This window comes from Erinaceus europaeus, chromosome 3, assembly GCF_950295315.1.
Source record: "Erinaceus europaeus chromosome 3, mEriEur2.1, whole genome shotgun sequence".
Taxonomy (NCBI): domain Eukaryota; kingdom Metazoa; phylum Chordata; class Mammalia; order Eulipotyphla; family Erinaceidae; genus Erinaceus; species Erinaceus europaeus.
The window spans coordinates 1,966,847-1,993,525 of NC_080164.1; the positions used below are offsets into that span (position 1 = coordinate 1,966,847).

Below are 26,679 nucleotides of genomic sequence, written 5' to 3' on the forward strand. Positions count from 1 at the left end.
GTGCTGACCCAGCAATGGGACTCTGAGCAAAACAAAATAAAGCAAAGAACAATAAGGGGAAATGGTGACTGGGCCTCATGTCAGGGGAAAGCAAACAGAACAGACATCTGTTACTCTTTGGAAATTTGTTCTATTATTACCTTACGGTATCTCAGATTATGGTTTCGTACAATTCCCTTTCATCTTCAGTCATGGGGAAGTCCACTATCCCCTTTTTGTTGCAGGTAATCATAACACAAGGAACTATGGTATACGGCTCTATACGGGTTTTTTTGTTTGTTTGTTTGTTTGTTTTTGCCTCTAGGGTTATTGCTGGGGCTTGGTGCCTACACCATAAATCCACTGCTCCTGGAGGCTATTTTTTTCCCCTTTTGTTGCCTTAGTTGTTCTTTTTTTTAATCATTGTTGCGGTTATTATTATTGTTGTCATTGATGTCATTGTTGTTGGGTAGAACAAAGACAAATGGAGAGAGGAGGGGAAGATGGGGGGGGAGGAAGATAGACACCTGCAGACCTGCTTCACCACTTGTGAACCCCCCTCCCCGCAGGTGGGAAGCCAGGGGCTGGAACCAGGATCCTCACACAGGTTTTTGCACGTCACAAGCGCTTAACCCACTGCTCTACTGCCCGACCCCCATGGGTAGTTTTTAAGCCCTTTGCTGTTTTCTTTAAACCTTGAATCATGATTGATGTTTATTACGTTCCTCTTTTTGATTAGATATACTTTTGAGGTAATTTTCTATTGTCTGCTGAATGGCATATATATATCACAAAAACCAAGGAGATCACGATTTAAGTATTTGGTATGTGCTAAGACCTCACTTAAGCTTAAAAAAAAAAAAAGGTTAAAAAACACTCAACTTTTCTACAAGTTCAGAGACCGAGGTCCTGAACTATTCACAGAGACGACAAAGCTGAATAAAGTCTGTCATTTAAAACCTGCAGACAAGGTCTTCCTGTGTGACGTTTATCATCTAGCCCTCTTTCCCTGACAATGTCTCATTTTATTAAGAGCTTTCTTAGTTCCCACAAAGGCTATCTTTTAGGCAGGACAATTATCTTATTTAATCTTCACAATAATCTGCCAAATATGTCCTCTTCTTATTTGCATGCTATGCTGCTGGCCCTGTAATCAAAGAGATGAAACAATGTATCACATTTTATAGTCAGAAATACATTTTTCCAGGATTTGAACCAGTATATGGCTGAAGTCAGATCTTAAATCCTATATGATTGCATCAAGATTCCTTAATTTCTGCCTAGCTATATTTTGTCTTTGACAAAAGAAAGCCCATTATCTCTGTGCCTGATCAAATCCCATATCAAGTGGTTCTGGGGTTATTGAAGCTTTATGAGACACCCAGTGTCAGTTTGTTGACTTAAAAGAGAAGATCTGTCTTCTAAAGGAGCCTGTGCTACCTCTCCCACTGAAAAACACAAAACAACTCAGGAACTGTGTGCTATAGTCAACAGTGCATGAAAAGGCAATGCCATGGAAATAGGGAAGGTCTTTGATATAGTTTTCTTTCAAGGAGGGAAATAAGAGAGGAAGAAGGAGGTGAAAGAGGCAAGATTGCTCTCTTGGAAAAGAAAACAACAGAGGATGAAGCCCCCCTACTAGGCTGGGTAGCTTACATACAAAAGATCTTTACTTGGAACTGTGTGAGGGAACTCAGGACTGTAACATACTGGTGACGTGCACTAGATTTACGGTTTACATTTTACAATTATTTTTTTCCCCAGGAATACTTTCCTTCCTGCTCATAAAATTTAGCTTTACCCATTAATCTACAAGGAAAAACTCTCTATAGCCCATCACGGACATATTTGTATTAATTGGGAGAAATTCAGTTCCCCAGGAAAGGGGTCCTATGTTTGAGATACATTTTCGATAAAAAAAAATTCATTTCCTAGCCACTGTGTTTTTGTAATAGCATAGTCGGGTTTATATATAAACTCACACTGAGCTGTTTAAATCAGTATGTCCTGATACTCTCTGCAAGACATCTCTAAGCTCTAGCCCACAGGAATGATGTGATCCTGGGCATCAAGAGACTGTCACCAACCCTATGAGTGTGTCCAGTCTATGCATCATGGTCACTCTTTCGTGTGATGGATGATGTCACAATGTGGCCAGTCTCTGCTCCCTAATTCCCGGGTTCTGACCACAGAATACAAATCACTCAGTCCACACTGTTCCCTGCCCTGTCAGCAAGACTTCCATAAATAAAAAGACTGAAAGGTGGTAAGATATAAAGCAGGACAAATTGTTTAATAAGCAGGAACCCAAAGGTAAGAGTAGAGGAGATGAAACTGGGCATCTTAGGGTGGGAAAAAGCTAGGAAGTTTATTTTAGGTCTGTTCCAAGGGTCCTAAGACTTTAGTAAATTTTGCCTGAGTCTGATAGCTATCATGCAGGTGAGCTAAAAGTACTGTCTGGGAATATGGTGTCAGACTTGAGAGAAGGGCCAGAAAGCTACATTAGGGCAAAGGTTAGCTCCCAAGTATGAGGACAGTATATAAATACCATTAACAGTTTCAGCCACCAAGTTGCAGATGTTATCCTGATGACTTCCCTGTCCTGGAACCTCCCCTCCCCAGCCCTCTGCCCCACTAGGGAAAGATAGAAACAGGGTGGGGGTGTGGATCCACTGGCAATGCCCATGTACAGGAGAGAAGCAACTAGAGAAGCCAGACTCCCATTTTCTGCACCCCATAAAGAATTGTGTCCATACTCTCAGGGGCATAAATAACAAGGAAGCTATCAAGGGAAGGGACTGGATATAGAGTTCTAGGGGTGGGCATTGTGTGGAACTGCACCCCTCTTCCCTTGTAATCCTGCCACTATTTCCATTTTATAAATAAAAAAATAAATAAATTATAAAAAAAGAATAGGGAATCTTCCAATGGAGGGGATGGGACATGACATTCTGGTAGTGGGAACTGTGTGGAATTATACCCCTAGTATCTTACAATCTTTTTAAACATTATTAAATCACTAATTTAAAAAAAACATGCTTCTTGACTCTGAAAATACTTGTTTTTATCAACAGTTTTCAACTCTGAGTCTGTACCAGACTGTCCAGGGAAGCTATTGAATAGTGTTAATAGTAATGGCTCATTTATAGAGATCTCAGCTAGGCCACGTACTAAGACAGTCAGTCAGACTAGCATGGATATTCCTGTGAGGATCATTCTCAATGGAATAGCATTCTCACTAAACTGAAGAGAGCTTTGAGGCGAACAGATTGACGTTTACATAGGAAGCATTTTAAATGGATGGAGATGGGGGTCGGGCAGTAGTGCAGCAGGTTAAGCGCACGTGGTGCAAAACACAAGGACTGCATAGGGATCCTAGTTTGAGCCGTGGGCTCCCCACCTGAAGGGGAGTCACTTTACAGGCAGTGAAGCAGGTCTGCAGGTGTCTATCTTTCTCTCCCCCTTTTGTTCTCCCCTCCTCTCTCCATTTCTCTCTGTCCTATCCAACAATAATGAAAACAGCAATAATAATGACAACAACAAAGATAACAGCAAAGTGGGAAAAAAAAATGGCCTCCAGGAGCAGTGGATTAGTAGTGCAGGCACTGAGCCCCAGCAATAAACCTGGAGGAAAAAAAAAAAAGAAAAGAAAAGAAATGGATGGAGCTGAGACTGAGTTCATGAAATGAAGGGATATGGTTTTGCTTATACAGCAAGAACCCCCCCCCCCCCAACAACAACTGTCCTGGTTACCCTGGCCCTCTCCATCTCTTAGGAGAGTTGGCTTAGGAACTTGATCATGACCCCCACATTGTGTTTTTCAGGATCCTTTAGGATGCAGATATTCACCTAGTGTGTCTGGGGAGATGCCTTCCTTGTGTTTAGGTCCAGTATTCATGATTTGGTTACAGCTGGATGCCCAAGGCAGGAAGTATGGCCGAGTTTTGTTTCCCTCTGTGTCAGAGAGGCTAGGTGATGTTTCTTTGTCTTAATAGAATTGTTACGGAGCAACGGCCTTTGCTCCTAATTATTAGCCACGCAGACACACAGCTGTCGATATGTAGATAGTGCAAGGGAAAGGACTGCGTATGTTCTAAGCAAATCAATGTGGTCCCATCTAGAATTCTATGAATTCTCAGTGTCAGTAACAATCGCAACCTCTGGCTGAATGGGAGATTTCAGATTATACCTGTGTTGTTGGTGATCATGTTAGCGACTAGATTAGTTTCTTATTTAAAAAAAATTCAATTCTTATTAACTAATTAATTACTGGAGAGAGACAGACACACCTGCAGCCCTGCTTCTCTGCTCACAAACCTTTTCCCCCTCTAGGTGAGGACCAGGAGTGTGAACCCAGGACCTTACACTCTGCACTGTGTGTGCTTGACTAGGTGCACCACCTCCTGTTACTTACTGGTCTTTCCATTTCTGTGGTTTAGCTTTCTTCCATTGCTATAACTGATGAGAAGGGCATATGATGCAGGCCTTTCAAGAAAAATTCTTTCCTTTAGGAGGAAAGAAATATATTCCAGTCCAGCCCTGCCCTCTACACACAAGCTAAAGAGAGTAGTATTGCATTCTGCTTGTCTGTGGGCAGCAAGTGAAGACAGTACCTATGAACTCTCCAGAGGTTTGTGCAGCTTCACTTCCTCCTACTCTTGGAAGAGAAGCAAAGAGGACCACAGAAACTACTGAAGGATTAGGAAGAACTTTCTACAAGGGATGATGCCTAAGACTTTGAAAAATAGGAATTACTGAAAAGTGATCTTTGGAGCAAAGGCTACCATCGCAATGGAGAGAACACCGCGTCTGTACTGCACACTGCAGACAGCTCGGTCTGCTTAGCTCTGGCTATGAGAGTGGAGAGAGCTGTGGGCCAGACTGACAGACACAGAATACAGTCTGTTGTGGAAGGACCTTTCCTGATTAAATGTGAAGAGAGTTCGAAGTGCTTCCATATGCATTTGTTTATTTCTTCATTTTCAGAATAAGCCTTTTTTGGAGTGGTATAGGACTAGACTGAACTAGGGAAAGGAAACAGTTTTGAGGGGATTATTTATGAGTGAGTTAACAATGATGGGCAATATTGTAAGAAAACAGGGGGACAAGTCCACACAGTTCCCACCACCAGAGTCCAGCGTCCCATCCCCTCCATTGGAAAGTTATAGCTTTAAGGATGCTCCGTATCTCACATTTTAAGAGCTACAACCAACATCAAATGCTGAGCAGATGTGAAGACTAAGTTTCTCACAAGCATTGGGCATACACAGGTTTAAATACAGATAGAAATATCAGATTCCCTTTATGCACAGACAAATATGAATTGCCACATAACCCAATAATTTTTATTTAATGGACTGTACTTATTTCTTACCCTCCTTTGAACATAATTTGAACTAGTCACAATATGGATAATAAGCTGAAAATACTGGCTGTAATGTGAGGGACACACATGTCCGTGCTAGAGAATTTTGTGGTTTGTCTTTATTTATGCTGCTGAGATGAAACGACCTCTTGTGATTTACATTAACCCTTTCATAATAACCATGTAACATCTGTGAAGCCAGCACAATATAGCACATTTGCAGCACATTTGAAAGAAAATGTTATGTATAACATCTGTTTTCATTCCTGGGCACAGTGCATTATTTCATCATGATGCATTCTTTATGGTATTGTTTTAGAAATCTATTACCCACAGAGCGCCAGACATGTCTCCTCCTGTCATTTTTTAAGATAATGAACACTCGCCATATGTGTGAATCTCTCAGGCCATGCTTCTGCAAGTGATAGTTACTAATTTACAAATCAAAGAAACCATTCTTACCTTTTGAAAGCAGTGACTGCTTTATTGCAGAAATATAGGAAGGGTCATTAACTTGAAAAATTAAGCATCCATCAAAAGAGGCTCCCAGTAGAAAGAAACGGAATAGTTTTTGCTTTTATAAAAAGGCATTTTTTAAAAAAAATTCTAATATGTGTTTTTTTATTCAGATGGAGAGACAGAAGGAGGGAGAGATTAAATCACTCAAACTTTCTCCACTGCCGTGGCATCTCTGAGGTGGGGCCAGGACTTGATCCCTGGTTGTGTACATGGCAAAAGAGACACCTTAGCTGGTAAGCAATTTCTCTGGTATCAAAATTTCTATGAACATTTACACTGAAAATAAAGATATTGGGGTCAGGTGGTGGTGTGCTAGGTTAAGCACACACACAGGTTCAAGCCCCAAGGTCACATCTGCAGAGGGCAGGTAGTGTGGCAAGTGTCTCTCTTTCTCTCTCCCTTTCTACTTCCTCCTCCCCTCTCAGTTTCTCTTTGTCTTATCTAATAAGAGAAATAAAAAGAAGAGGAAGGGGGTCAGGCTGTAGCACAGTGGGTTAAGGGCACATGGTGCGAAACTCCAGGACTGGTGTAAGGATCCCGGTTCGAATCCCCAGCTCCCCACCTGCAGGGGAGTCTCATCACAAGCAGTGAAGCAGGTCTTCAGATGTCTGTCTTTCTCTCCTCATCTCTGTCTTCCCCTCCTCTCTCCATTTCTCTCCGTCCTATGTGGCAACAACAATATCAATAACAGCAATAATAATAACCACAGAAATGATAAAAACAAGGGCAACAAAAAAGGAAAAGAAATTATATATATAGAAAGGCTAATGTGAGTTTCAGCAATAACCCTGCTGTCAATAAATAAACAATTATTTATTTATTTACTTATTTATTTATTTTACCAGAGTCCTGCTCAGTTCTGGCTTATGGTGCTGCAGGAGATTAAACCTGAACTTCAGGGCCTCAGGGAGGAGAGTTTCTTTGCATAAACATTATGTTATCTACCTCCCCCCAATATTTATTTATTTAAAGCTATCAAATTGTCCATCAGTAGATAATTTTGTTTTGTGATTCCTGGAAATTCTCTTGTTGGTGTTATGCATACTTTTTAAAAATATTTATCTATTTGCCTATTTAAGTTTTTATTGAGTGGGTTAGTGCTTTACATTGCAAACATTGTCACATGCATACAATTGCATCATGCACCGGGACCCCACAGCACTCTTCCCCAGAGTCCCTTCTTTTGATGAAATACATCACACCCAGTGCATGATTCACTTTGTTTTCTTCCTCTCTGTTCCTAATTATTAGGTCTCGCTTATTAGTGAGACCATTGTGTATTCACCCTTCTTTTCTTGGCTTTTCCCATATAACATGATGTCTTCCAACTATATCTGAGAAGATACAGAGGAGACAACTTCATAGTTCTCAGCAGTGAGTATAGTATTCTGATATATATATATATATATATATATATATATATATATATATATATATATATCCCACAGTATTTTTTGCCACTCATCTGTCATTGGACATCTGGGTTGCTGCTACATTTTGGCTATTACAAACTGTGCTGCTATGAACGTGGGTGTACATAGATCTCTACTGATGGGTGTTTCCTTTGGATAAATCCCGAGGAGAGGAATTTCTGGGTCACAGGACCTGTCTTTTTCTGACATTCTGAGAATTCCAGACTTCCTTCCACAAGGGTTGGTCCAGTTTACACCCCCACCAGCAGTGTAGGAGGCCCCTTTGTTCTCCACATTCTCTCTAACAGTTGTTGTCCCTGTCTTCTGATATATGACATTCTCACAGGTGTGCAGAGGTATCTCCTTGTTGTCTTTATTTCTATTTCTCTGATGATCGGTGACGTTGAGTGCTGTGTCAAGGGTCTGTTGATCCTTTGGGATTCTTCTTCTGGAAGGTTTCTGTTCATGTCCTCACCCCATTTTCTTATGGGGTTGCTTGCTTTCTAGGTGTCAGCTTCACTGAGCTCTATAAAATTTGGTTATTTTTATGAGAGAAATGGACTAGTCATTTCTGGCATGTGGGGTACTGGGGGTTGGTTGTAGTTCCTAAGTGTCCTATGAATTGTTTAACCAAAACACTTGCTGGCATGCACAGAGATTTTTTTTTAACAATATTAAAATAAAATGGTTTCATTCTTTGGAAAGGTTCTTAAGAAATAAATTACAGGGAGTCGGGCGGTAGCACAGTGGGTTAAGCGCACGTGGCACAAAGCGCAAGGACCGTGTAAGGATCCTGGTTCCAGCCCCCAGCTCCCCACCTGCAGGGGAGTCGCTTCACAGGTGGTGAAGCAGGTCTGCAGGTGTCTGTCTTTCTCTCCCCCTCTCTGTCTTCCCCTCCTCTCTCCATTTCTCTCTGTCCTAACAACTACGACATCAACTACAACAACAATAATAACTCCAACAACAGCAACAGCAAAAAAGGCAACAAAAGGGAAATATATATATATATTTACATATATATGTAAAGAAGTAAATTACAGATATAATTCATCCTTTCAAGAGAAGCCTCAGCCTGACAGAGACTAAAGTGATACCATTCCAAGAAGCATTCTCTCTCTCCATTTTATGATTCTATTAAATGCGAATTTATTACATTCTTGCTATCATTTTATGGGGGGCATTAGTAGTTAACAATACAATTATTGACACATGGGTACAATTTCTCATCTTCTTGTGTCTGCTGTCTGCAAACACCCTCTCCCCGAGTCTAGGGCCCTTCCACCACCATGCACCAGGACCCCAAAGCCCCTCCTTGGCTCTCTTCTTCTCCATTCTCCCCCCGACTCCTGCAATACACCAAATCCAGTCCAAGATTTCCTTTGTGTTTCCTTTCTCTGACTCTGTTCCTCAATTTACGTATATAAACGGGATCATCAGATGTTGGTACCTTGAGCATAATTAGTGTGCTACTGATATCAGCCTGAACAGATAGTAGAGACTTACACAAACCCAGGAGGGATCGTGGGCTTATCGGAAGTCCCTTAAGGAGTGTTTGTCAGGAGCCAAACTCTGTTCCTGCACTCTGGGTTCCTGCTTCTCCAGGACCTGAACACATCAGCCAAGTGCTGATACAAGCTTAAGGACTCATGGATCTCACCATCATGACCAGTCAGTCTTTGCCCTTTTCCCTATTCTGCTGTACATAAATCACCTGTTATGTAATAAGCCCTTCCATTTGTTAACCCTAGACAAACTTGTCTGGAGCTTTTATTTTTATTTACTTATTCCCTTTTGTTGCCCTTGTTTTATTTTTGTAGTTACTGATGTCATCATTGTTGGATTGGACAGAGAGAAATGGAGAGAAGAGGGGAAGATAGAGAGGGGAAAGAAAGATAAACACCTGCAGACCTGCTTTACTGCTAGTGAAGAGACTCCCCCTGCAGGTGGGGATTCGGGGGCTCCAAAGAGGATCCTTATACCAGTCCTTGAGCCTTTCACCACCTTCTCTTAACCTGGTGCACTACCGCTGGACTCTTCAGCTTTTTGTTTTTAAATTACAACGATCAGATACTACCAAATTCACCACTAAAAATATGAATAACCCTATCAAAAAGTAATGATAGGCCATGGACAAAATCTTCAACCAAAGAAGAGCTTCAAAAGACCAAAAGTCATATGAAAAAATTCTCAAACATGCTGATTATCAGAGGGATGCAAAGACAGACAACAATGTGAGAATGTCAGACATCAGAAAGAATGATAACAAGGAATGTTGGAGAGTCTGTGGGGACAAAGGAACCCTCCTGCACTGCGGGTGGGGATGTAAATGGGTCCAGCCTCTGTGGAGAACAGTCTGGAGAACTCTCAGAAGGCTAGAAATGGACCTTCCCTGGGATCCTACAATTCCTCTCCTGGGAATAAATCCTAAGGAACCCAGCACACCTATCCACACAGATCTGTGTACACCTGTGTTCATAGCAGCACAGTTTGGAATAGCCAAAACCTGGAGGCAACCCAGGTGTCCAGCAACAGATGAAATACATTAAAGTAATTTTCAGGGACCAGGAGGTAGCACACCCAGTCAGACACACACAATACTTGATTCAATACCCTGGTCCCCACCTGCAGGGGGAAGCTTCACATGCTATCAAAGTGTGCTGCAGGTCTGCTCCTTTCTCATCTCTCTCTCTCCCTCATTTCCTCTCAATTTCTGTCTCTGTCCAAAAAAGAAAGAAGGGGAAAAAAACATGACCACCAGTAGTGGAGGGAGGATTTATTGAGCAGGAACTGAGCCCCAGTGAAACCCTAGTGGTAATAAAATAAATACATAAATGAATAAAATAACAAAATGAAATGTGTATCTTTAATAAGACAGCAAACTTTCAATTTTAACATGATTTATTGAGTCATGTTTTGCATCAGTGTGATTATGCCAAATTTAAATGATTTGCAGTTAATAAGCATTACTATACCTGTTTACAACTGGAGAAAAAAACATGGCTTCTAGAAATAACTGAAAGTTTTATTTTAACCTGGTTTTTGACTTTAAGTATTTTTGCAGACTTCAAAACAAAATTTTCCCACCTTATTTCAGAGTGTATGTTTCCAGTTCATCTGCAGGCATGTACATACAACTACATACAACTTCTCCTCTCCACAGGATAGGTGTTGACAAGACACTTTCTTTCAGAACCTCCATCCCTTTCCACCAGCAGACCCCAAAGCCCTCCCAAAGCCATCCCATTCTTTTCTCTCCTTCCCCAGAGTCTTTCGCTTTGCGACAATACACCATATCCAAAATGTCTGGTGTACCATAATTCTAAGCCTAGGTTAGAGGCTTTCTGGCAGCAGAAAGAGCCAACCCCTCACAAGTTCTCCCAGTGTGGAGAGGGAAAAATGCCACCTGTATACAAGGTGTCAGAGGAGTGAATGTTTCTCCTGAGTGTATTGACATAAGCCCTTGAGGGTTCAGACTATTGCTCCCAAGTCACTTGTATTAGTGTATTTAATATTCAAACATCTTTTATTTCCTGGTCCCCATACTTGTTGATGTGACTTTCAGTTAGTGTCTTCTCTGGCGTTTGGACAGAGAATACTAATGTACTGTGAAAAACAGCGCAGAAACAAGTTCAGTCAGGGGGCTGGGTGGTGGTGCACCTGGTTAAGTGCATATAATACTAAGGGCAAGGGCCCATGCAAGGACCTGGGTTCAAGCCCCTGGCTCCCCACCTGCATGAGGGTTGTATCACAAGTGGTGAAGCAGGTCTGTAGGTATCTCTCTTCTCTCTCCCTTTCTAACTCCTCCGTTTCTCTCAATTTCTCTCTGTCCTATCCAATAAGAAGGGGGTGGGAAAGGCCTCCTGGAGCAGTGAACTCTAGTGCTGATACTGAGCCCCAGCAATAACCCTGAAGGAAAAAACAAATAAACAACAATAACAACAACAAAGAAATAAGTAGGTTCAGTCAATAATGATACATTCTGACCTTGTACTTTTATTTCCCCTAACAGCACTATTTCTGAGGCAGAACAATTCTTTCCTACAAACATGGACTCCATCTATGTCTATTGTACACTTCAAATTCTTGTTTTATATGGGAACACACACACACACACACACATACACACACACACACACACACGTGTCACCTTTGCCCTCTGACGCTGGCTGGCGATTCCAGCTGGCTAGCCCAGAGCACATTCCAGTGCAGCACCAGCCGGAAATGAAGTCAATCTACAGAGAAGGAACACGTCTTCCTGAGCTGGAAGAATATCTAGATGTTCTGGAAACAGCCAAGTCCACTTCACAATCTCAGCTCCACCCCTACTGGACAATTCCCTGTCAGGGACATGACTCAACCCCTGTGACGGCATCTTTGGCTCTAAAAATGGGATTGTGTGTGCTCAGGACACGCAGTGAGCAGTGATTAGTGTCCATGGGTCACTCACGCAGTGGGCCGCACGGACTTGCTAACAGTGTTCCAACTTACAGGGATCAGGGTTTGGCAGTGTTTTGCATACACATTTGATTGGTGGGTCAGGAAACATGGCAATACCACTGAGTTGAAAGAAACCCCCAAACAATTACGTTTCTAGCTACTCTGTCCAAATTCAGCCTGATCTAAGAGAAAGTGAAATATATCTATATCACTGGATAGAGACAGAGAGAACCTGAGAGGGGAAAGGGAGATAGTGAGGGAGAGAGACTGAGAGAAGCCTGCAGGATTATAGCCTACTCAGTGTGATCTCACTCCCACAAACAGGTGTGAGCAGACTCATGACAGAGAAAACAGACTCTCCTCTGTGTAGAGTCAGCTGGTCTGTGCCAGAGTCAAGGCAGCCACTGGTGACAAAGTCCTCCAAGCCCTGAAGACAGGCAGGACCAGGACGGTCAGCAAACTCAAGATTAGTCTGGGAGCTGTGTTGTGCTAGGATAATATTGGCTTAAACTCATTGTTACGCTTTGGACCTTCTCTAGAGCTATAGGGAAATAGTCATATATTTATGGTGTTATTTTTCTTTTCTTTTTAATTTTTTATTATCTTTATTTATTTATTGGATAGAGACAGCCAGAAATTGAGAGGAAGGGGGAGATAGACACACACACACACACACACACACACACACACACACACACCTGCATCCCTGCTTTCATTTTTTTAATATAATTTTTTATTTATTATTGCAGAGAGACCAAGAGATCCCTATAGTGCTTCTTCACCACTTGTGAAGCTTTCCCCACTGATGATGGGGGCTAGGGGTTCAACCCTGGTCCTTGTACACTGGAACATGTGTGCTCAAGCAAGCACACCGCCACTCTACCCCTAGCTCTAGGGGAAAGACAAGGAAAAGGAAAGTATAAAATAAACTGGATAATTACATATATATTTGGCATGTATCTATCTATATTTCTATCTACATATATATATATATGTAGGTAGATATATAGATATTCATGTCTATGAAATTCAGTCCTTGATGAATGGTCTTCTTCTCTAAAAACTGCCAAGCAAAGCATGGCTTTACCACTGACCTACCCTGTAGGCATGGGAACATGACTTTGTATCTCCAAAATGTTGACTTCGTCTGTTAATCTCAAAACCCATCATCTGTGAGCAACTGTTTTAGCACTCTTCCTGCTGCTCCGTGGCCTCATCCATGACCCCGCACAGAGACTCTCTCCTTGCAGACTCCAAGTCCACAGTCTCCCTGGCTGTTCGTGCACCTGGTGCTTTAGAGGCCAGGGATGCTCCTCCCGTGGGGAACACACTGGATAGATGAGGTGTTAGGAGACCCAGTGCAGCACTGTCTTCCAGTTGATCTTCTCAAAGGACATTTTCTTTCATACAAGAACACCGAGACTCTCTGTGGACTGAAGGGAAGAGAAATGCAAAGTTGTGACGTCCCTGGGAAAATGTCACTGAAGTGGGTCAGCCTTTCTATTTCAGAGCTGAGCATATCTGAAAACAAGAAAGAATGATGCTAAGTCAGTACTCCGTGTGCCCCCAGCAACTCCAGCCAAGTCAGCCTGTCATTGAGGATCCCTCTGGGCACTCAGCATAGACCGGTAGACATAGTGGCTTCTAGAACTTTCCCAGGGTGTAGTGGGGACACTCTCGGAAGACTCTGAATCACTAACTGACTGCATCCTTTTCCCAATAAGGCAGGAACTGTTTAGACAACACTGGTCTCTTGGGAGCAGGGTGGGGGTAGGGTGACGTTCACTAGAGGCCCATTTTATGAAACTGCTTCTATGTCAAGCAGATGCAGGGCCAGGTGCAACGAGAAAGCATTTCCCAACTTATTTTTCAGGTCTAAACACTGATTTCTACATTAAAAAAGTTTAATACTTTTGTTTGTTTTTGGATACAGACAGAGAGAAACAGAGAGGGGGAGGAGATAGAAAGGCAGAGTGGCAGAGAGACACCTGCAGCCCTGCTTCACCACTCATGAAGCTTTCCCCTTGCAGGTGGGGTCTGGGGGCTTGAACCTAGGTTTTTGTGCACCGTAATGTGTGCCCTTACCCAGATGTGCCACCACTTGGCCCTCTGATTTCTACATTTAAAGTGGATAAACAGACATGCATTAGCTTTATTTCTGTTCATAAGTTTTCACCCTTTTCCCCTTCAAGGGCTCTGAATGCTGTCAGCTCTTGGCTTAGATCAACCAAGGTTCCATGAAACAGGGAGATAGGGTGGTACAAAGTAAGGAATGTTTTATTAGTTGAAAATGTACTCAATATAGAAAAGGGGGGTCAGAGAGAGAGAGTGAGAGAGAGAGAATGAGGGGGGGAAAGAGAATTAGGGAGAGATAGACAGAGAGATAGAGAGATAGAGAGAGAGAGAGAGAGAGAGAGAGAGAGAGGGAGAGAGGGAGAGAGAGAGAAAGAGAGAGGCAGGCTAAACATCTCAAGTATAATTCTTCCTTCCACACTGAGTGGAGACAAGCCGACACTTCTGATTCTTTCTTCCATCCCCACCTCCTGTTTCCACAAGCACAGTAACTTAACAAATGAGAAAAGAAACAACTTAAACAAAGGATAGACAATATACCCGCCCCAAAGGGAAGGTTGTGCTCCTACAATGAGCACTGCAGTGACGAGTGAAAGACACATCTCTGGGTTCAGAATTCACACTTATTCCTGTCGCCCACGATGGGCCAGCGTGGACTCACTCTTCTTTTTATTTTTTTCCTGACTTTTGTTTTCTTTTTCTTTATTGGGAGATTAATAGTTTACAATCAACAGTGAATACAGTAGTTTGTACATGCAGAACATTTCTGTTTTCCACATGACAACTCAACCCCCACTAGGTCCTCCTCTGCCATCTTGTTCCAGGACATGAACCTCCTGCCTCCCAACCCCAGAGTCTTTTACTTTGGTGCAACAGACCAACTCTAGTCCAAGTTCTGCTTAGAGTTTTCCCTTCTGATCTTGTTTTTCAACGTCTGCCTATGAGTGAGCTCATCTCATCATCCTTCTGTTTCTGACTTCTCATGTTAACATGATTCCTGCAAGCTCCCTCCAAGATGAGGTGAACAAGGTGACTTTAACATTTTCTTTGTTGTAATTATTATTATTTTTGTTGATGTCATTGTTGGATAGGACAGAGAGAAATGAAGAGAGGAAGGGAAGACAGAGAGAAGGAGAGAAAGATAGACACCTGCAGACCTGCTTCACCACCTGTGAAGCAACTCCTCTGCAGGTGTAGAGCCGGGGGGCTCGAACCGGGATCCTTGTAGGGGCCCTTGCGCTTTGTGCCATATGTGCTTAACCCGCTGCATTACCGCCTGACTCCCTACTTTACCATTTTTATGCTGTATCTTGCAACTTTTCGCAGATTTGTGGGCAATCTCTATGTGAGGTCACAGGTCACCATGTTAGCAGGCGGTACCTCATTACTTGGGTGAGACCTTTCCTTTCCTAGTATTCTCTAATTCCATTCCAGGTAGTTCACTTCCTAACAAATTCCCAAAACCTAGATATAGACCAGGTCCCATGAGATAGGGCATATGTTCACATGTATCCATAAACTAGGGCAAAATATATACCTGAAAGCAAAAATGCACAATAGTCTGCAGTGAGTCAGTATCAAGTTCCTAATGAAATAGTGTCTACTTAGACTTAGATACCTTCCTCACCTACTTCCTGTTACACTTCCCTCACTGTTGTTTTTATTTGTGTATCCCTGATGATCAGTGACTTGGAGCATTTTTTCCTCAGTCATTTTGGATCTCTTCTTTGGAGAAATCTCTGCCCATGTCTTTCCTCCATTTATCATTGGGGTTATTTGTCTTTCTTTTGTTGGGTGTGGTGAGTTCTTTGTGGATTTTATTTATCAATCCTGTTAGATATATGGCATACAAAGATTCTCTCCCACTTCTTGGGGCCTCCCTTTGCTGTGCAGAAGCTTTGTAGTTTGGCTTACTCCCATCAGTCCATTTTGGCTTTTGTTTTCCTTACAGCTGGATTTGGATATGTTTCTATTCTTACAAAGAAGAAAACACACAATTCCCTGTGAAGATGAAGGATGCTAATCATAAATCACCTGGTGAAGCTTGTTGTGAATAAGGAATAATGCTGCTACTATTATAATTAGTTTTATCTGGTGGAATTCTTCTTCTTCTTCTTCTTCTTCTTCTTCTTCTTCTTCTTCTTCTTCTTCTTCTTCTTCTTCTTCTTCTCCTTCTCCTTCTCCTTCTCCTTCTCCTTCTCCTTCTCCTTCTCCTTCTCCTTCTCCTTCTCCTTCTCCTTCTCCTCCTTTTCCTTCTCCTCCTCCTTCTTCTTCTAATTCTTCTTCTTCTTTTCCTTCTTTTTCTTCTTCTTCTTCCTCCTCCTCCTCCTCTTCCTCTTCTTCTTCTTCTTCTCCTTCTCCTTTTCCTTCTCTTCCTTCTCCCTCTCCTTCTTCTCCTTCTCCTTCCTTCTCCTTCTCCTCCTCCTCCTCCCCCTCTTCCTCTTCCTCCTCCTCCCCCTCTTCCTCCTCCTCCTTCTCCTCCTCCCCCTCTTCCTCCTCCTCTTCTTCCTCCTCCTCCTCCTTCTTCTTCTAATTCTTCTTCTTCTTCTTCTTTTCCTTCTTTTTCTTCTTCCTCTTCCTCCTCTTCCTCTTCCTCTTCTTCTTCTTCTTCTTCTTCTTCTTCTTCTTCTCCTTCTCCTTCTCCTTCTCCTTCTCCTTCTCTTCCTTCTTCCTCTCCTTCTCCTTCTCCTTCTTCCTTCTCCTTCTCCTCCTCCTCCTCCCCCTCTTCCTCTTCCTCCTCTTCTTCCTCCTCCTCCTTCTTTTGGGAGTTAATGGCTTATAGTTGGCAGTAAAACACAGTAGTTTGTACATGTGTGTAACGTTTCTCAGTTTTCCACATAACACTCCAGCCCCCTCTAGATCCTCCTCTGCCATCATGTTCCAAGACTTGAACCATCTCCTACCCCAGAGTCTTTTAATTTTGGTGCAATACACCAACTCCAGTCCAAGGTTTTATTTTATTTATTTTTTATTAAATGTGGATATCTGGGGTCACAAAGTAACCTTTTGTTATATACCACTCCTGGAATTTTGATTTTCACTTGGCCCTGAAGTCACGGCTCCCACAACCACTCTAGGACTTTGGGTGAAAGGTCAATTACGTCTGACAGGCCACCGGAACACGTCTAGCCTGCCCGTCTCTGTCTCTGGGTAGATAAACACTCTGTGCATTCCGTGATCCTGCCATCTCTCTCTCTCTCTCTAAGCAGTGAGTTCCCTTGAGCACAGGGGCAGGTCTGATTCAGCTGTTCTCCTTCAGACCTAGTGTGCTTGAAGCATGGCTCTGGCTTCTGTCTGATGAGTTCTTCAGGAGACCTTGTTTACCCTGGCTGTGGCCATTCCTTGTAGAGTTTTGCAGCTGCACTTAGTTCTCCTGTCCTCCCTGCACCTCTCCCTGCCCCCGGTTCCCTCTCTGCTTCCTTGCTGGCTCCTGTCCCAAGATAAGATTTTCTTCCCAGCAGTCAGTTAAAAACTCAGGCATGTCTTGCTAATGGGAACACAATGAAACTTGATTAGAAAAAGCTTGTAGTGATTACTACAATCATAATAATTTATATATTAAAAAAAGTAGGGGGAAGAAAGGAAGGAGGTGAGCAGGTGGAAACAAACTATGGCAGGAAATCCTTTTAAGAATTTACTTTGTTATAAGCCTTAGGTTAGAACTTTTTACAAAAATTCAAGGTGTTTTCTTTTCCATTCTTTCTGTTTTAATATTCAGAAGACAACTGAGATGGGAAAGTAGTTGCTAAACTCATGCATTAAGTAAGAGGTTATTTAAACAGTAGGAGGCATAAAAATACCTGTCAGTGTTTCAAAAGTGGAAGAGAACACAAAAATCAAAAGTCAGCCAAACTCTTTCTTTCCAAGTGCAATCCCATTTCAACTGATAGACTGCAACACCCAGACCAGTCTAGAAGAGCTAAATTTAATAACCGATCCTTTTAAAGACTGGTTACAGAAACTGTTAAAACCTCAGATAAAAATTATCACCTAAAAAAAAAGTTCTAATTTGAAGATAGTTCTGCAGCCCCCCATCCATTCAATGTCTTGAGAATATTTTTTCTAATATTATGGATTTAATTAACTAATTATTGGATATAGACAGAGATAAATTGAGAAGGGAGGGAGATAGAGAGAGGGAGAGAGACAGAGAGACACCTGTAGCCCTGCTTCATCACTTGTGAAGCTTTCCCCCTGCAGATTGAACCCGGGTCCTTGTGTACTATAACGTGGGCGCTCACTCATATCTGTTTGTAAACAGAGTATAGAGACCACTTGTTTCCTCACCTTTAGATAAGCTCAGGGAGTAACGATGATGACAAGGTAAGCAATCGCTCTGTGGGTTAATGCACCCCACGATTCAGGGTTCTTTGTCTTTCACGTTGAATTGTTCTGGGCTGGTCGATCTCTCTAGTTATTCTCAGACAACAATTCAGTGTGACTGCATTACTTCAATAAATATTAGCCATCAATAAAGACAATGACTTCAGCACTTGGTGTCTTGAGTCTTCCTTTCTCTAAAACCATTGTTTCTCCAAGTCACTAAAAAATATGGGCCATAAGAGTTGTATTGCGATAGCACACAAATGAATGTCATGTGACTGACATTTAGGACAGTGGTATGCTGCCAACTGTTTAATGTCTGGCTTACAAAACTATCAGGACACCCCATCAGCTGAGGCCATATTTGGGGGGTCCTGAGATTCCCAAACAGACATGATTGACCTAGACCAGGAACAAATCCCTCTCTCCATTGTTACAGTTCATCTCTATCAGGAACAACAAAACAGACCCCTTTGTGGGCCCTCATAGCACCTTGCCCTCAACTTGGATCAACATGGTAGATAATGTTCCATCCTCTGAAGGGAGGCTGGACAACATACTCTCTGCTACACCTGAGGAAGATGGGTCCTGATATTGGGGCAGTTTGGAACATTCCTACTCATGACCACAGAATGTGAGCTCAGATCTACAGGGATGCAAAGGTAACATAGGCTCCAAAGCTGAATATGAGCCCCAGATCAGATCAAATCAATGGGGTTTACAGTCAATAATATTTATACCTCTTTCCCATATTTGGGAGCTACTCTCTTCCCTGATCCAACTTTCTGGTCCTTTTTCCAGCCATGACATCATCTCCACAGACAATGACTTGAACCCACCTGCATATCAGATTTCAGGCTCAGGGACAAAAACCAAAACAAAACAAACAAACAAACAAAACTAGTATAGTCACAGTCCCCTTGGAATATAACTAAGATATGCCTAATAGGTATCTACAAAATGGAGACCCCCCAACTTTTTATCTGCACTACTCCAGCCTTTAGGTTCATGATTATTCAACAATTTGTTTGACTTTCTATGTTAACTCTCTTTTCAGCCACCAGGTTTCAGATGCTAGCATGATGCAACCAGACTTCCCTGGACAGATGACCCCACCATATCTCCTGGAACTCTGATTCCTCAGAACCCCCACCCTACTAGGGAAAGAGAGAGACAGGCTGGGAGTATGGATCCACCTGTCAATGCTCATATTCACCAGGGAAGCAATTACAGAAGCCAGACCTTCCACTTTCTACACCTCATAATGATTCTGGGTCCATATTCCCAGAGGGATAAAGAATAGGAAGCTATCAGGGGAGGGGATGGGATATGGAGATCTGGTGGTGGGAATTGTGGAGTTGTACCTCTCTTATTCTATAGTTTTGTCAGTGTTTCCTTTTTATAAATAAAACAAAATAAAGTAAAATAAATTATTCCTCATATCAGAAAAAAAATCTGATTCTGGGACAGGGGTAGATAGCATAATGGTTATGCAAAGAGACTCTTATGTCTGATGCTCCAAAGTCCCAGGTTCAGTCCCTGGCACCACCATCAGCCAGAGCTGATCAGTTACTAAATGAAGAAGAAAGAAAGAAATAAAGAAAGAAAGAAAGAAAGAAAGAAAGAAAGAAAGAAAGAGGAAAGAAATCTGATTCTGCTGAAACAAATGTAATACAAAATTTAAAAATAATAAAATATTCAACACTTTTAATATTTATGTGTGTATGTAAATACATAACTGCTTGTCATAGAATATTTTTGATTTTTCATACATTCATATATCTACAGACAAAATATGTTTCAAATGACAGATCTGTATACTTCTTATTTAAACTATACTTGATGCTTTGATCAATAGTAGCATGATCAAACTGAAGCAACAAAGATGTATGTCTGAACTTTATTCTTTTTATCAGTGACGGAAGCAACTCTGTTGAACAATTGCTTTCAAATGCTGGGAAGATATTGAATTATAAAACAATGCTTATTCACAGTGTTGCAGTATTAGACAAGGTAATTCACATAAGTGGAGTCTGTATGAACATGATTGCCATGATATTCTTCAGCCTAGATAGTGAACAAATAAGTGAACCACACCGGAACAGTCTAATAAAAGCAACTGTTAACAATCAGCAAGAATTCCTGAACATCTAACAACTGGTTCTTGCAAGATTATCTCTCAAAAGTCTCATCTCTTCACAGGATCACAAAGATGAAGCTAATACAAATTTTTTAAGAAGTGTCACTATACCATTGAATAATATAGAGTGTTTGGGTAAAAAAAAATTTTATATATATATATATATATATATATATATATATATACATGCACACACACACACACCCATATACATGAGCTGTGTTTGGAACTAAAGAACATATATAAATGACAACATATGTTCCTGGAACGGATCATTCAATATTATTAAGATATAATTTTACTCCATCTTAGTTCATAGATTCAGTAAAATCCAATCACATTTCAAGATTAAAAAATATATTTATTTGTTCCCATTTGTTGCCCTTGTTGTTTTATTATTGTAGTTATTATTGTTGTTGATGATGTCATCATTGTTGGATAGGACAGAGAGAAGTGGAGAAAATAAGAAAAGACAGAGAAGGTGAGAGAAAGATAGACACCTACAGACCTGCATCACCTCTTGTGGAGCGATTCCCCTACAAGTGCAGAGCCAGGGGCTCGAACTGGGATCCTTAGGCTGATCGCGTTGCATTTTGTACTACCTGCACTTAACCCACTGCGCTACTGCCCAACTCCCTCAAGATTTTTTATATATAAATTAGAGAAGTGTTTTAGAGGTTCATCTGAAAATGCAAAGACCATAGTATACAGAGATGTATACAGAAAGTTCATCTCATTGTTCTTTTGGGATAAAAATAGATGGGACTATAGTTTCTGCATAGCAAAATAAAGAAAGATAACTATGGATGGTTTCATACACATGTAAAATATAGGTAACTAAAACATGGGACTGGAAAAAAGCAAAACGAAACAAAACCAGAAATCAACAGATTGTAAGACTTTGTGAGAATGAGGATGGTTTTCCTTGAGATGATGAGTATGGAATTTTGGTGAAAGGTATACTAGCACAATCTTGTAAAGCACTATCACAGAGGAAAAATGGTGTGGAAAGCATGTTGATGTAATAGACTATCAAAATGTCCATCCCAAGCAGAGTAGCTGTTGGTATGCTTTTAAAAACCCCTTCTGTTTCATTTGGTTTAAATCCTCCCTGCTTAACACTATTCTATTTACATAACCACTTCATTCTATTTACATAACCTCTGTTAACAAGCACCACCTTCCCTCCAGGGCATTGGTGGTTTAGTGGTAGAATTCTCACCTGCTCCACCCCCTCTCCTTGTCACACCCTGATCCTCTCCTTGTCACACCCTGATTTTCACCAGTCACTTTTCTCTCCACCCTCTCTGTGTCACATCCTGTTCACACCCTAATTGGGAAGTATATATAAAGACAACATTGTTAGTTTTAGTTAGTTGTTAGTTTAGTCTAGCTTGGTATAGATTGCGCTGCATCCTGCATGAATAAAGAGATACTGAGTACAACTCAACCATGAGTCCCTGGTTGTCTGTCTCCCGTCAGTGAAGCTCAGCCCAACAAGTAGCTATATGGCAAAACAACAACAGGAGCTGAGGTAACAACAGGTAACAACATAACTGAATCACAGGTAACAACATAACTGAATACAGGTAACAACATAACTGAACACAAGTAACAACATAACTGAACAACATAACATAACAGGTAACAACATAACTGAATCACAGGTAACAACAAAACTGAATACAAGTAACAACATAACTGAATAAAGATAATAACTTAACTGAATACAGGTAACAACATAACTGAACACAGGTAACAACATAACTGAAAAACATAACTATACAGGTAACAACATAACTGTACAGGTAACAACATAACTGAATCACAGGACAATCTGAGTGGAGGGAATCAGAGAGCTGTGCTATGGGATTTCACTTTTGCTTCTTCTTCTAGCATTTGCCCTTCTTCCGTAGCCAGTCAACAGCGTCAGGTTGAGCCTGATGTAAAGTTTCGAGACCTCCTTTGAATCTGGAGAGGTGGCAATCGTTGACTATGTGGGTCATAGTCTGTCTGGAGCCACAGGGGCAGTTCGGGTCATCTCTGGCTCCCCAGCAATGGAACATAGTGGCACACCGGCCATGGCCTGTTCGATAGCGATTGAGGAGGGCCCAATCATAACGTGCTAGGTCAAAGCCAGGTTGACGCTTGCAGGGGTCTGTGATGAGGTGTTTGTTCTTTACCTCAGCTGACTGCCAACTCTGTTTCCAAGAGACTGGAACAGAGAAGTTCATTGTAGGTGTAGGGGACCAGATTGGGTGACGAGACGTCAAGCGTTGGACAGGATGGGCGAAGATATCCGTGTATATTGGCAGGTCTGGTCAAGCATAGGTGTGGGAAATGAACTTAGATGATGCCGCATCCCAGTGAATATCTGGCGGGGCGATGTTGCTAAGAACTGGCAGCCATGGAACTGGGGTGGAACAGATGGTTCCAGAAATTATCCTCATGGAGGATTATAATTTGGAATCGACCAAGTGGACATGGGGGCTACGGAACCATACTGTGACACAGTATTCTGCAGTGGAATAACATAATACCAGAGATGATGATCGTAGTGTGGAAGCGCTCGCAGCTCATGAGGAGCTGGCCAGTCTTGCAATGATGTTATTCCTTGTGCCCACCTTTGCAGCAGTTTTTATGAGATGTTCGTGAAATGACAGAGTGCGATCGAGAGTAATGCCAAGATAGACTGGCTGGGCTTCATGCCGGATTCTCATATCACCAAGCTGCACATTAAGCTCACGGGAGGCTGAGGCATGGTGTAGATGGAAAACAGATGATACCGTTTTTGCAGTGCTAGGGATTAGTCACCATTTTTTACAGTAATCAGATATCAGAGACATGTCTTTCGTGAGTGTTTCCTCGAGGATGTTGAACTTGGATGCCTGAGTTGCACAGCAGATGTCATCGGCGTAGATGAACTTCCTTGAAGAAGTTTCTGGGAGGTCATTGATGTAAATATTAAATAGCATAGGAGCCAGAACAGAGCCCTGGGGGAGGCCACTTGAGACAAGTCTCCATCTGCTAGACTTGTCACCCAGATGCACCCGGAATCTTCTGTTTTGGAGAAGAAACGATATAGTGTTGGCCACCCATGGAGGCAGGCATCTTGAGATCTTGACTAGGAGACCATGGTGCCAGACCGTGTCATAGGCTGCTGTGAGATCAACAAAGACAGCACCCATCTATAAATTCTTCTGGAATCCATTTTCAATGTAAGTTGAGAGGGTCAGGGCTTGTTTTGAAACCAAAGAAAGACCCAACACTGGCCGCCAGCTATAGACCAATTTCTCTCCTCTCCGTGTGTTACAAACTCCTTGAGAGGCTGCTTCTGTCACGTATTTCTCCTCTTACAGAGAAATTCCTATCACCCGCCCAAGCTGGTTTCCGCCCAGGAAGATCACTTTTGCTATGCTGCAGAAAATGCAAACTAACCTCAAATTATCTAAAACACACCAGTGACTAGGGGGGAAGGCATGTGGATACAGGGAAGAGAACTTTCCATGGAACATACAGTCTTTCAGATATGATGGCTCTGTTGTGATGGTGATGAAAGAGCATATATACAAACTTGTTGGCTTATATATTTTAGTTACAGACAGTTCACTCGTGTGAATTTCATCTTAATGACATTGCCAGATGAAAGGGCAAGGTCAAGCACACATTTGAGCTTCAAGAAGTCTTCCTCACCTAAGAGAACATGGGTAGACCTTAAACAAAGTAGACCTTAAAATATATAAAATACAAAAGATAGTAATAAGCATTACTTAATGCTCAGATGATCAGTCAATCAAGAGGAATTAACAATTACTAACATCTGTGCATCCAATTTGAGGCCATCTAAATACATAAACCATCTACGGAAAGAGACACAGCAATATATTAACAGCAACACAGCAATGATAGAGGACTTCAACATTCTACTCTGTCAACTAGACAGATCATCCAGGCAGAAAATAAATAAAGAAATGAGGGAGCTAAATGAAGAGATAGATAAACTAAACTATTTGACATTTTCAGAGTCATTCACCCCAAGAAACTGGAAAGCATATTCTCTACAAGTCCACATGGGTCATTCTCAAGGATAGACCATATGTTAGGCCACAAAGAAAGCATCAGCGAATTCAAGAGCATTGAAATCATCCAAGCATCTTCTCAGAACACAGTGGAATTAAACTAACACTTAACAATAAGCAAAAAAAAAAAAAAAAAAAAAAAAAAAAAGCTAGTGAAAGTCCCAAAATGTGAAAACTAACCAGTATACTACTTAAGAACTACTGGGTCAGAGAGAAAATAAAGGAAGAAATCAAAATGTTTTGATATTTCAATGAAAATGAAGACACAAGCTATCAAAATATTTGGGACACAGTTAAGGCAATACTGAGAGGGAAGTTCATAGTCATACAAGCACACATTAGGAAACAAGAAAAAGCTCAAATAAGCAACCTTATTGCACACCTTAAAGACTTAAAAGAAAGGGACCCTAAAGCACCCAGAAGAACTGAAATCACTAAAGTTAGGGCAAAAATAAATAACATCAAAAATAAGAAAACCACAGAAAAGATCAGTGAAAGTAAATGTTGGTTCTTCAAAAGAGTAAAAAAAAATTGACAAGCCCTTAGCCAGACTCACAGAACAAAAAAGGGAGAAGACCCAAGTAAATAAGATTGTAAATGAAAGAGAAGATGTTACAACAGACGCCACAGAGATTCAACATATATTGCAAGGCTTCTGTGAAGAACTATATGACACCAAGCTAGAGAACCTGGATAAAATGGACAAAGTTCCTAGATACCTACAAACTTCCAAAATTAAATAAAGAGGAACTAGCAAATATTAACAGGCCAATCACATCCAAAGAAATTGAAACAGTTATTAAAACCCTTCACAAAAATAAAAGTCCTGGACCATATGGTTTTACAAATGAATTCTAAAACTTTGAAGGAAGACTTAATATCTCTACTTTTAAAAGTCTTCCAGAAGATTGAAGACACTGGAATACTCCTTTCCAGATTATATGAAGCCAACATCATTCTGATACCAAGAGCAAACAGGGTTACAACAACAACAACAACAAAAAGAAAACTACAGACAGATATCTCTGATGAACATAAATGGTAAAATATTGAACACAATACTAGCCAAGCAGATACATCAATATATTAAAAAAAATTGTTCATAATGACAAAGTGGGGTTTATCCAAGGGATGCAAAGTTGGATTTATATACATCAGTCAATCAACATGATCCACCACATCAATAAAAGGAAGACCAAGAACCTCAGAAAAGGTAGTAGAAACAAATGCTAGAGAGATTGTGGGGACAAAACAACCCTCCTGCACTGCTGGTGGGAGTGTCAATTAGTTTATTCCCTGTGGATAGCAGTCTAGAGAACTCTCAGAAGGCTAGAAGTGGACCTTCCCTATGACGTTGCAATTCCTCTCCTGGAGATATATCCTAAGGATCCAAACACAACTATCCAAAAATATTTGTGTATAACTATGTTCATAGCAGCACAATTTGAAACAGCCAAAACCTGGAAGCTACCCAGGCATCCAACAACAAATAAGTGATTGAGCAAGTTATATATATATATGTGCTATATATGTAGGATTTCGCCATTTTCAGCTTATCTTTGATGGAGCTAGAAAAAATCATGTTAAGTGAAATAAGTCAGAAACAGAAGGATGAATATGGAATGATCTCTCTGAGAGGGAGATCAGAAGAGTAAACACTATGCAGGACTTGGAAGGGAAGACTCTAGGGTGGGTGGGGAGGGAGGGTTCAGTTCCTGGAACATGATGGCAGAGGACACAAGTGGGGGTTATACTGTCATGTGGAAAACTGGGAAATGTTATGCATGTATATACTATTATACTTACTGTCAATAGTAAAACATTAACTCCCCAATTAAAAAAAAAAGACAGCATGGGTATTCCCTGACTCTGATTTTTCCTTCTTTTTTTTTTTTTTAGATTTTTTCTTTTATATATTTATTCCCTTTTGTTGTCCTTGTTGTTTTATTGTTGAAGTTATTGATGTCGTCATTGTTGGATAGGGCAGAGAGAAATGGAGAAAAGAGGGGAAGACAGAGAAGGGGAGAGAAAGATAGATACCTGCAGACCTGCTTCACCACTTGTGAAGCAACTCCCCTGCAGGTGGGGAGCCGGGGGCTCGAACCGGGATCCTTACGCCTGTCCTTATGCTTTGTGCCACTTGCCTGACTCTGATTTTTCTAGTGTTAGTTGTTTCTGCTTGCTATTAATACTTTGTATGTCAAGTTGTGGGCTCCATAGATAATTTTAGTTACTCTACTTGGTAAAAATATTGCTTTCTTAAGGTTTGGGACATCACATTATGCCCAAACTAACCCATGGGTACATTTGAATGGGTCATTTTACCAAACCTGAGCCTGTTTTTTTTTTTCT

General features: G+C 41.3%; 1 long non-coding RNA gene across 1 annotated transcript; it reads right to left on the reverse strand.

Annotated features, from left to right (window-relative positions):
- Positions 1–915: 915 nt before the first annotated feature.
- Positions 916–2,019, reverse strand: LOC132537619 (uncharacterized). The gene is made up of 2 exons (XR_009549075.1): positions 1,962–2,019; positions 916–1,126 (listed from the first exon to the last, which is right to left on the reverse strand). It is a non-coding gene; the product is annotated as an uncharacterized LOC132537619 (long non-coding RNA).
- Between the last annotated feature and the right edge of the window lie 24,660 nt (positions 2,020–26,679).